The 11,263-nt window shown below is 37.7% G+C and overlaps 1 long non-coding RNA gene across 1 annotated transcript; it reads right to left on the reverse strand.

The window, feature by feature from the left end:
* Nucleotides 1-4,042: 4,042 nt before the first annotated feature.
* Nucleotides 4,043-6,653, reverse strand: LOC109264762 (uncharacterized). The gene is made up of 2 exons (XR_002078854.2): nt 6,418-6,653; nt 4,043-4,202 (listed from the first exon to the last, which is right to left on the reverse strand). It is a non-coding gene; the product is annotated as an uncharacterized LOC109264762 (long non-coding RNA).
* Between the last annotated feature and the right edge of the window lie 4,610 nt (nt 6,654-11,263).

Here is an 11,263-nt window from a genome sequence, read left to right on the forward strand (position 1 = left end):
TGTGGGATGTAGGTGCAAATTTTCAGTGAAGAGACAGAGGTATTCCCAGGGCAAATTCTAAAAGCAAAGCCTCTTGAGGAACAATAGCCATTGGCTCTAAACTCTGAAGCACTACCATAGATTTCTTTGTATTAATTTTGTTCCCACTGACAGAAGTAGGAAATACAATGGTAACGAGTGACATCTCAGTTATCCACCCCTGGAATTTTCTGGCAACATGTTTAGAAAATTATGCCTTTTGAAAACCAATTCCCCCAAATACCACATTACTTTACCACCTAAAACAAATGAATCCTTTCTTCCTAATATTGAGTACACATAAATCATCCCAAATAGGGCTCTTTTTGTTATAAAGCTTGATTATTTTTTCTTTCCTCAGAAAAGAAGACCCATGTACTGTTTATTAGGTATATGAGGGAAAAAAATCAGGGTTTTCAAAGCCAACAATACTTGCAAACTTGAATATATTTAGATTTCTGGGATGGCTGAATTATAATCAACACGGAAAAGAAAACATCACTAAAACATTTTCTTGACCAAAATACACACTCCACCCTTCGGCCACTTCCTCATGCAAGCATGTGGACATGAAACTATGTGCCCTCTCTCGTCTGCTTGTTACTTACTCGTCAACTAGTCACCGTAGCTCATTGGAGGCACCCAGGTCGGATTTGCCCAAACACGTCAATTAGATGCATTGTTAACAGATGTTATGGACACCTATGATAATTGCATTATCCTCCTGTCATCTGGAAGCATCATGAAAATGAAATTGTTTCTTCAGAGATTTGTTGCCGAAATGCTACAGCATGAAAAGCAACTATGAAATACATCTCCTGGATAAGTCAGACAAAATGAAAATCAAAACTATCATCAACATTTAGAAGAGCAGGAGAGAAATGGAATAAGAACGGTACTTAAAAAGGCAATAAAATTCCCTCAATGTTATACTAGTTAACGACGACAATATAACACCTTAAATCTTGGAGCAAGCATGAGAGTGACTTCACCAGCTCAGCGGCTACTAAAAATCTCTTTTCTTACTTTAAGTCAAATTGATTGTCAACGCAAACATTTAAAGTACACGTTTAAAATGTAATTGCTTTTTGGAGGGTAGGGAGAGGAGGATGTGGGTGGGAAAGGGTAGGCAGAAACAGGGCATATTTATAATGAGCATATATTTTTAAAACATATTTCATATCATCGGGAAATCTGTTAAGTTCTCAGACTGATGGTTTTGATGTTCTCAATGGATTCAAAAGATGTTACGATGTTCTGTACTTACACTCCCTGGTGAAATGGCATGTTATTTAGTCACTTCATTACTTTTTATACTTTAACCTAGGCACATGGCTTCATGAATCATTGTATTAAACCAGTTTTCTTAGTAAAACTGCTTGTCTGGGTCTCTCTTTATAAAACCACACTGAGGGGATTTACCAATGTCAACTAACCAAGAAAATAAACAACAGTCCTTTTCTTTAAAATGAGCAGTAGTGTTTACACAACCTGTGGGTACGCTAAGAGCAGTGTAGTGTAGGCAATCCCCGAGAAGCATAAAGAGTCATTCTGGACTAGATTAAATGCCTCCACAAGACATTCTTCCAGCCAAGAAAGAGATAAGGGTCATCTCTTTGAGTGATAGGGAAGTTAGTTCAACAACATGATTTGCCAAGGAATAATTTCACTCTGAAAACTTTTTACACAAAATGTGACTCACAGATCTGGGAGTGAGGAAAAGGAAAATGTTCTGGGACGCTAAACAGACTTCACCTTTTGCATATTTCTAAGCTGAACTGGTAAGCATGATACATTTTCCTAGCTGGGTATTTGATTCCATGAAAGATACTTTTGTTTTAGGAGCATAAGAAATGAGAGAGAAAGGAAGGGAGAGAGGGGGGATAAAATGGATATCCTACCTCTAATAAATAGATAATTACTTTATCTACCTGCTTCATGTTTGATGTTTTACCTACATTCATCTGACCCCAAGCTAACCTTGATAGTTATTATTTTCTTCAATTTACAAATGAGCAATCTGGTGTTCAGAGAGTTTAAACAACTTCCCCCATGACACTAGGGTTGCAAGCTCTACTTAGATTTTAGTACTTCAAAGCTGAGCTTCTCCTCTTACACCAATGGATTAGTTTGCTATGGTTGCTGTAACAAAATACCATAGAGTAGGTGGCTTAAACAACAGAAACTAACTTGATCACAATTAACTTTCTGGAAGCTCTGGAACCCTGAAAACCAAGATTACGGTGCTGGCAGCTTTGGTTTCTCCTGAGGCCTGTCTCATTGGCTTACAGATGAGATGGCTGTTATCTCATGGCATTCTTGTGGTCTTCCCTGTGAGCACATCCCTGATGTCTCTCTGAGGGTCCAAATTTCCTCTTCTTTTTTTTTTTTTTCAGTGCAATACATATTTATTGATTTCTTCTGTGTACCACACTCAGTGCTCGGCATTAGCGATAGGAGGGGAATTGGGGGTTCAAAACTGAATAGCACGTGGTTCCTTGTTCCCAAAAACTTAGAATATAATAGATAATTTTTCCAGTTTTATTGAGAAATAATTGACATGCATCACTGTATAATTTTAAGGTGTACAGCATGGTGGTCTGATTTAAATATGTTGTGAGATGATTACAACAGGCTCAGCTAACATCCATATACAGACGTGTGTATATAATGAAAAGAAAAAAAGAAAAAAAAATATCCTTGTGATGAGAACTCACAGGACTCTCTCTCTTCACCCCTTTTCTGTGTTTCTATGTTTCTGTGGTGTATGTTACATCCTTAGTACTTCTTATAACCGGGGATATTTGTAACTTTTGACCACCTTCCACCAATTCCCCCTCCTCCTTCTCTCCACTTCTTTCTTTTTTTTTTAAGTTTATTTATTTATTTTGAGAAAGAGATCGGGAGAAGGGCAGAGAAAGAGGGAGAGACAGAATCCCAAGCAAGCTCCGTGCTGTCAGCTCAGAGCCCGATGCAGGCCTCGATGCAGGGCTTGATCTCACAAACCTCACACAACCTTGATCACAACCTCAGCTGAAATCAAGAGTCGGACATTTAACCCACTGAGCCACCCAAGTACCCCTCCTTCTCTCCACTTCCGATAATCACAAGTCTGATCTCTTTTTCTAGGAGTTCATTTGTCTTTGTTTATTTGTTTGTTTTTGATTCCACATAAGGTGAGATCATACAGTATTTGTCTTTCTCTCTCTGATTTATTTCATTTATCATTGATGCCTTCAAGGTCCATGTTGTTGCAAATGTAGGCTGTCCTCATTTTTTTTTATGTCTGAATAATGTTTCACTGTGTGTGTGTGTGTGTGTGTGTGTGTTGTATAGCACAACCTTTTTATCCATTCATCCATCAGTGGACATTTAGGTTGTTTCCGTATCTTGGCTGTTGTACATAATGCTGCTTTAAACATAGGGGTGCAGTGCACTGTTGATGGGATTGTAAACTGATGCAGCCACTATGAAAAACAGTATAGAGCATTCTCAAAATATTAGAAGTAGAACTCTAATATCCAACGATTCCAATTTGGGGAATATATACAAAGGAAGTGAAAATGCTAACGTGAAAACATATCTGCACCCCCATAATCAGATTTCCTCACCTCATAAGGACACCAGTCAGATTAGATTAGTGCCCACCCATATGATGTTAGTTACCTCTTTTAGGGCCCCGTCTCCAAACAGTCACATTCTATGATACAGGAGTTAGGACTTGAACCTATGAATGGGGGGGGGGGGGTGGCGGGCACAATTCACCCATTATAATCACTCCACAAGGTCAAAATACAGATCTTTTACAGATTCTTTTCAGTTCAGGTTTCTACCTGTTCCAAGGACTATAAGCTTCTTACTCTATACGTGCACATAATTCCAACATGCTTTCCACTACATACAAAAGTTTACCAATATGCTAATTGTAGAAAAGAGTGAATAAATGAGATGAACTACAGGCAGGAGGATAGAATATTTAGCAACAGACTATCTAACTGTGTTGAAGAGGAAGCGATTACACCCATCCTCACAATAGTTTATTATTTCAGCTTCCAGAAGGAATAGATGAAATACAGGGCCAATCCTTGCCATGTACTGCAGAAAACTCAATCTATGTCCTGGGGTTAGGTGGGGTGATGCTTTAGGGATGTTCATGGCTTCCAGACATACCACCTCCTCACATCCTGTGGGGGAAAATAACAGCTAATGAGTCAGCGACTAAGTTGGGAATCAGCCCAGAGCTTCTATAACAGTAGATTCAGCATGTAAAAATGAGAATAATCCCCCACAATCATTTCCACTAGGAACTAGTTGATTCTAAAGATATGATTCATTCAGGGTAAAACCAAATCCTCCACCTACACACTTTTTGAGCCATTAGGAAGAAAATTATGTACAAAAAATATATACTTTTAGGGCATTTCTCTCTTTTATACCTTTGGCAAATATAGAAAGAACATCAGAATTCAACTCAGGAGAGAGAAGGAGAGAAAGAAAGAGATACAGAGCTATACGTATAGCTACGATAGATGGATAGATAGAGATATCACAGGACAAGGAGTAAAACAAGTAATGTTTTGTAATCAATGTAATCAGATTGTACAGGCACACAATTAATTAAAGAAACTGCCTTGAAATCCAGACCATTAACAGTACTTAACTTCAAAAGACATTTTTCCATTCTTTTTCCCCTTGTTTAGTGCAGACTTCATTTAAGATATCAATTACTAAACAGACTTCTGAAACCAAGGGGAATGTCAACAAATTATGTAGCTAACAAAAAAGGTCAGCATGATTTTACTTGTTTGTATTAGTCCTAATAGCACAACTTAATTGTTTTACTAAAGTGGCTTATCATTAGAATATTTGTTAATACAATACAAATTAATTCAAAAGGATTTGATAAGATGTAGGGGGAAAAAGCTCATCTTGAAGCAATGTAGCTAGATAATCCAAATAGTCGATGTCACCCTCTACTTTCTACTCAAAAAAACCTTTCTTTTGTTAAATACATAATCTTATGCCAACAAAACATTGTTTTCAGCCCTGCAATGATCTAGTGTCCAATGTAGGATTGTAGCCATTTACTTTTTATGGAGCTAGGAACACAATGAGAAGATTCATGCTTTGGGTCATTCACTCATGTTATTACATTACACTTTAGCCCTGGATCCTAGGGTCCCTCGTTCTCCTGTATATGTGTTTTTGATTCTTGTTTCAGGGAACAAGGCTGAAAAAGAATCCCAGAGGTGGTCTAATATCTCCAGCATTCTATCAGCTGATAGGCTGGAGTGAAAGCCCTCAAACAAGATACCCTAGCCAGCTGGGTCATGAATTCTCTGTCCGCTACAAAAAGTTGGAGAGGAGAAGCTTCAGCCAAGTTGTCAGTATCAACAAGTAATGTAATTATCATGGCTGCCTGAATTATAAACTTCTAACTGTATTCCTAAGTTTAATTTTTCCCTGAATCAAATATTCGATCACATAGTTTCTCTAGGTCTCCTTGACCCTGGAAGATTTAAGGAATAGATTATATGGGGGAGGAAAAAGAAGTGGGGAGCATTAACCAAAATTTAAAAATACTTCCCTATCTTTTTGGAACTAGAACAAAGTACACATCAGTATGTACATACAAAATAAAAAGCTGGTTCTGAAGTTTGTCATTTGCATCTTTAGGGTCCCCTTTATGTTTCTCCTTCCTCCTCTGACATTCTGTAGGTTCCCTTATGGTTTTATAACTTATAACAGCTCGTGACTTGTTGTTTTATAACTCTTTCCCATCATTTTTGGAGTTCAATGTTTGTCCCTCCTCACAGAGACACTTGTATAACCCTTGGGAGGGTGTGGTCAAGGCAATGTGGCTATACTGGTTCCTGTTCAGGTCACCTTCTTCCAAGGTCACTCCAGTTCTGGGTCCCCTGTCAATGTCTTCTGTGTCATATGCTAATCTATGGAGAAAGGAACCACTTTCCTGCCAAACAGTGGACATGTTACAGGCATGAATTCTCAGTCTGTAACCAATTGTTCACAATTTAGACATAAACATAGAGTTTTCATCTGCTGTGTTTCTGTAAGTGCCCAACCCCCACCCCCACCCATTTTCTACTTCACATATTCATGCTGAAGCTGAAGGTTTTACATTACTGTAATCCGGGAGAATGCCTTCTTTATCTTTTCTGCTGTGCTGGGTGGAGTTTTATAGACTCCTCAGATCCATGGTGGAGAGAATACAACTTCCTGGCTGAAATATTCCCTAAAATGGTCTCTCCTGCTGTTCTCTGGCAACCCTTGTGTTTGTTGTTTCTCAAGGGAGATTCTGTTTAATTGATTCTTACTCACAGTGTATTATACTCTCTTACTAAGATTTAGATTTAGCTAACCCACAAAAATAAAACCTACTTTACAGAGTTGGAGAGAATTCAGTCAGCTCCTTTCCTTCACTGCTGTCTTCCTCCTCCGATCCCTCTGAGTTATGATGTCTGCAATATAAAGCCCATTTGAATTGTGTGTCCCTGGTCCCTCTTTTGTGCCACAAATCTTGACCTTCTCTTCATCTCCTCAGGCCTATTCAGCCAGCAAAAATGGCCATGCTATCTTCCCAAGGAACCCACTGAGCTAGGGCTCAGAATTCTGGAGTAGAGGGTGGGGGGAGGGGCATGATTGTCTGGGTAGAACACTTGAACAGAACAGGGAACTTGAATCTTGGAATTCAAATTATTGCAAAGTCCAGAATCTGTGTGAATATATATGAATGTGGGTGAGTATGATGATGACACAGGTACTTTATTAGTCTATATGTACAGGGAAAGCTTTTAATATTAATATTGATTACAAATAATGGATAAGTGGGAAGAAAAGGTTAAAATTTTGATTTTTTCTAGTTGTTACAAAGTGTCTCTCCTGCACTACAATTTCTAATTGTTTAATATTAATTGAGTACTCTCTTTCCTAAAACCTACTTCTTCACAATTCCCACTGTGTCACTTTTCTTCAGCCTCTCCTGCATGGTTTAATTCATGGGTTCCTCCCCTTCTCTCAACCAAAACATATGGGCATAATTAAAACTCCTTTCTGGTCCCTCTTTCTTCTTCATTAGAGGCTCAGTTAGAGTGAAAGTAAATTCTATTCACATTAATTTAAATACCTTCTGTATACTGGAAAGTCCCAAATTTATATCTCTAGTCTAGACTTTGATTCTCAGCTTCAGACTTGAACACCCAATTGCAGTTGGAGAACTCATACAAAATGGAATTCTCAATGCTTTCCCTAATCCCACTGCCACCCCCATCTACCTGACCTCACCCAGTAGTCCCCACCTTGGGAAATGGCACAGTCATTTTCCATCCAAAGTCAGAGTCTGGGGGTCATCTTGAGCAAATACTGATGGTCCTACCTACAAAACACATTTTTGTTCAACATTTCTGACCTGAATTACTGAAATAGTTCCCTAATCTGTATCTTTATTTCTTCAATTGAAGTACCTCTCAAATATATTCTCCACACAGCTGTCAGATATCATTGTTAAACAGAGATTTTTCTCATGGTACTCTCTTATTAAAAACCTTCCAATGGCATTCTATTGTATTGGAGTAAAATCCAAACTTTCCCCCAGATTTTACAAAACTCCCCATGGCCCTGCCCCTCCTATGTATTTTACAGTACCCTCCTCTTTACCTCACTCCAGTCACACCAGCCTCTGTCTTTTCTGGTTGTTTAAAATATTTTTTCCTTAATTCATCATGTGGTGATTCTTTCTCACCTTTTGAGTCTCTGTCATTAATTTTCCTCAGTTGTGTGTTTAATGTTTGTCTCCCCCACTGAAATGCAAAAGTGAGGATCCTGACGGCCCTATTACTTGTGTTCATATTGCCTAGCATGGTAAGTATTCAATAAACATCGCTGAATGAATGAATAAAAGAATGGGTGCCAAAATCATATAATAGGTTATATGTAGGATAATAGCAAAAACTAAAAATAGATTATACGTAGGAAAATGACAAAAACTAAAAACAAAAAAACAAAACAAAACAAAAAACAAAACAAAACAAAAAACACACAACTACCTGCCATTTAACCCAACTACAATTAAGCTTAATTTTCAATATGCTAGAGAAACCTTGCTCCTAATTCTACTTAATCACAGTAGAACACCCTATATACCTATGACATGCATATGCTTAGTGTTCATGTCTGTATAGTCTGTCACAATCAGTTAATCATGCCTGAAGGTTGTTCCTTCCAATTCTTAGAAAGAGAAAAAACACTGATTTTATTTGCGAGAGCTTTAGATAATTTTGGCAAATTTGTGCATTTGCAACTTTGGGGGGAAAAAACACAACACAGCATATGCTTTTATTGACCTAATATCTGAACAGATTAAATGCTATAGCAAAAGTACTTATTAGCACATAAATATTAGAGTTGGCTATCCTAGGGATGGTTATAAGAGGTCATTCCTTTTAATTCTTGATACCAAATTCTTTCTCCAAGTGCCACTTTCTCATTTTTTGTCCTCTATAAGTTGTTCCTTTGGTCCCAATTGTCATATGCTGAAAGTAACCATGCTGAATTTCACTGTGTATACTGAGGGACCTCAACATGAAACAAAGAATGTACTGTTTATAACTCTTTATTGGCTGGGTGCTAAGATAGCACCTGCAAGTAGTTAAGCATTGGGAGATTTTTCCTTCCTTGCCCCCTCCTTTTGGTCATTTAAATCCTCTTCTGATGAACCTACAAACAACCCAGTTGACAGAGATTTGGAACATTCTCTGAGTCTTACTTTGACTAATCTAATTTTCTGTAAAAATATGCAAACTTGCTTAGGTTTGCTTGATTAGTATATTTTGAATTTTCTTTATGACAGTTTTTTTAATTTGATGAATATATGGACTGTTAGCTGGTGAATTATTATAAAAGGCAATACTTTTTACTGTTCTTCTAGGAGAAACATTTAAAAAAGTCAACCAACAATAGCTTCTGATTTAAGCCTTTAGAGATATGAGAAGTTTTATATCATGAATAAAAATGGACTCTGTTCTTCCAAAATGGAATTTTCTACTAAGGAACATTTCACCATAACCTCTAAAATTATTAATTAGCAGGCCTAGTCATTCATGGCATTAACTTTTCCACTGGAAGGGAATTTCTAGCCTGTTTTCCATGAGTTAATGTAATGTTTACAGGGATGCACTTGGGAAAATGCTACAGAATAAAATTGGTTGAATTGAACTAAATCAATTGAAGTGCCATGAATAGGTCACATTTGGGACATCATAACGACTTCTTAAGAACTGTTAGGGTTACCATAATACTCACCTTTAATCCTAGCTTGAATACTAAATGAAAATATTTTATGAACAAAGATTTTTACAAAAACATAATTGAGGAAAATACTTGTGTGTATTACAGGAGAGAGAAAAGTTTTTCTCAATCCTCTTAGGGTTGCTGGCTGGGTGTGAAAGTTAAAGTGACCAAGATATATTAATAAACGAAAAGCCAACAAATTTATTTAATGTAAGTCTTATGTGACATGGGAGCCAAAGAAACACAAAGAAACAGTTAAACCTGTGCATTTTTATGCTACATTGGTGAAGAGTGAACACTGTGGAAGAATAAGTGTGTCCTGAAATCCATTGTTATCAGGAAGAAAACGATATGCAATAATATCCAAAGGGTGCCAGGGGATTACACAAAAAGATACACAATAAGAAGATATGTATATTTCCTTCTTTGGATTCTTTTTTCTTCATTGGAATGATTGGATGATTTGACAATATTGCTTGATTTCTTTTCATGAACAGTAGAATACTAGAGCTAGATGGAATGGTCTTTGATGCTCATTAATCCCGACAACATTTTCCCATGAAGAAACAGAGGCCAAGGAATAGAAATGAATTATCAAGTGAGACACATCTACCTAGCAGAGGTGATAGGTTTAAAATTCCTGACCTTCAGCTCAGTCCTTTCTCCGTTATACGTGCTTTCTCTTGGTACATTTTCTGACTGAAGGAAGACAGTCAAAGAGGGACTTGAAAAGAGTAAACTGAAATGCCAGATGGGTTAATAAGAATGGTTTTCCATATGTCTTCTAGGCTTTCTTCAGGGGGTTCTGTGAAAGAATTGAGTCCTCATGCCTAAGGTGTCCATTGTGGGTAATGAATTGTTCCCCCCACCCCCAACCACACAGGTAGCCTGGCACTAAAGTCCATCCTTGAGAGAACTGAGAAAATAGTCACTCAAATCATTTCCTATGTTCTGTGGGTCGGTTGAGACATGCCAGTTGAGAAAGACTGAATCCTGTAACACAGAAAACAGATGAGCAGTAGGTAGGTAATGGTAACCAGAGGCAGAAGATTTAACAAACTAAGGAAGCAACTTGGCAGCAGGAGGCAAGGCAAGAACACAACCATTCAAATTGAGTGTAAATCCCATCCATGCCAAAGTGAGAAAATGACTTAACTTCTATTAGCCTGACTTTCTTGACCTATAAAATGGGAATAATAGAGCCTACCTCTCAGGAGCCATTGTAAAGATTAAGATACCATATATGAAAGATTTAGGCCCAGAAGGACACTCAGTATAGGAAGGGAATTTGATGAAAGGAGGTGAACACATAGTCTTTGGAATTGGGTATACTTGGCTTGTATCTGCCACCGCTAAGTCTCCTAATTAAGTGCCTGGGACATTGTAGAAGCCCCATGAAATGTCAGTGTCTACCCTTCTCCTCCTGCCTCTACTTGTTTCCATCAACTTGTTAATATAGAGCAATGGCTCCCAAACTGCTGTATGTACCAGAATCACCTGGAGGACTTGGTAAAACAGATTACTAAGCACCATCCCCAGTGTTTCTGAGTCAATGAGTCTGTAGTAGGGCCAAGGTTTGCATTTCTAACACTGCAAAACTTGATGTTCAAGTATTAGTGGACCACACTTTTGATGTTATTGTAGATATAGAGCAATTACTTTTGGGTGCTGGAGGACAAAGCCTTCAGCTTTTTGAGCCCCTTTATGGTTTCCAATTGAAACTCTATTAAAATACATCGGCTGAGACATCTTACTCTGATATTTGTAGTGACTACACACCTTATTTCTATCCTCAGTTCTACATTGTTTTGAGTTCTCTACTCCTCTGCATATGGCTTTTAAATGCAGAGCTCAGTCTGAAATCAAAAGAACAAGAAAATTACTGGGTCAATACTTGTTGAACCAAATAATTCATCTCAAGTGAAAAGCATGCAACATA

This window comes from Panthera pardus, unplaced genomic scaffold, assembly GCF_024362965.1.
Source record: "Panthera pardus isolate Hobbes unplaced genomic scaffold, ASM2436296v1 HiC_scaffold_10, whole genome shotgun sequence".
NCBI classification, from domain to species: domain Eukaryota; kingdom Metazoa; phylum Chordata; class Mammalia; order Carnivora; family Felidae; genus Panthera; species Panthera pardus.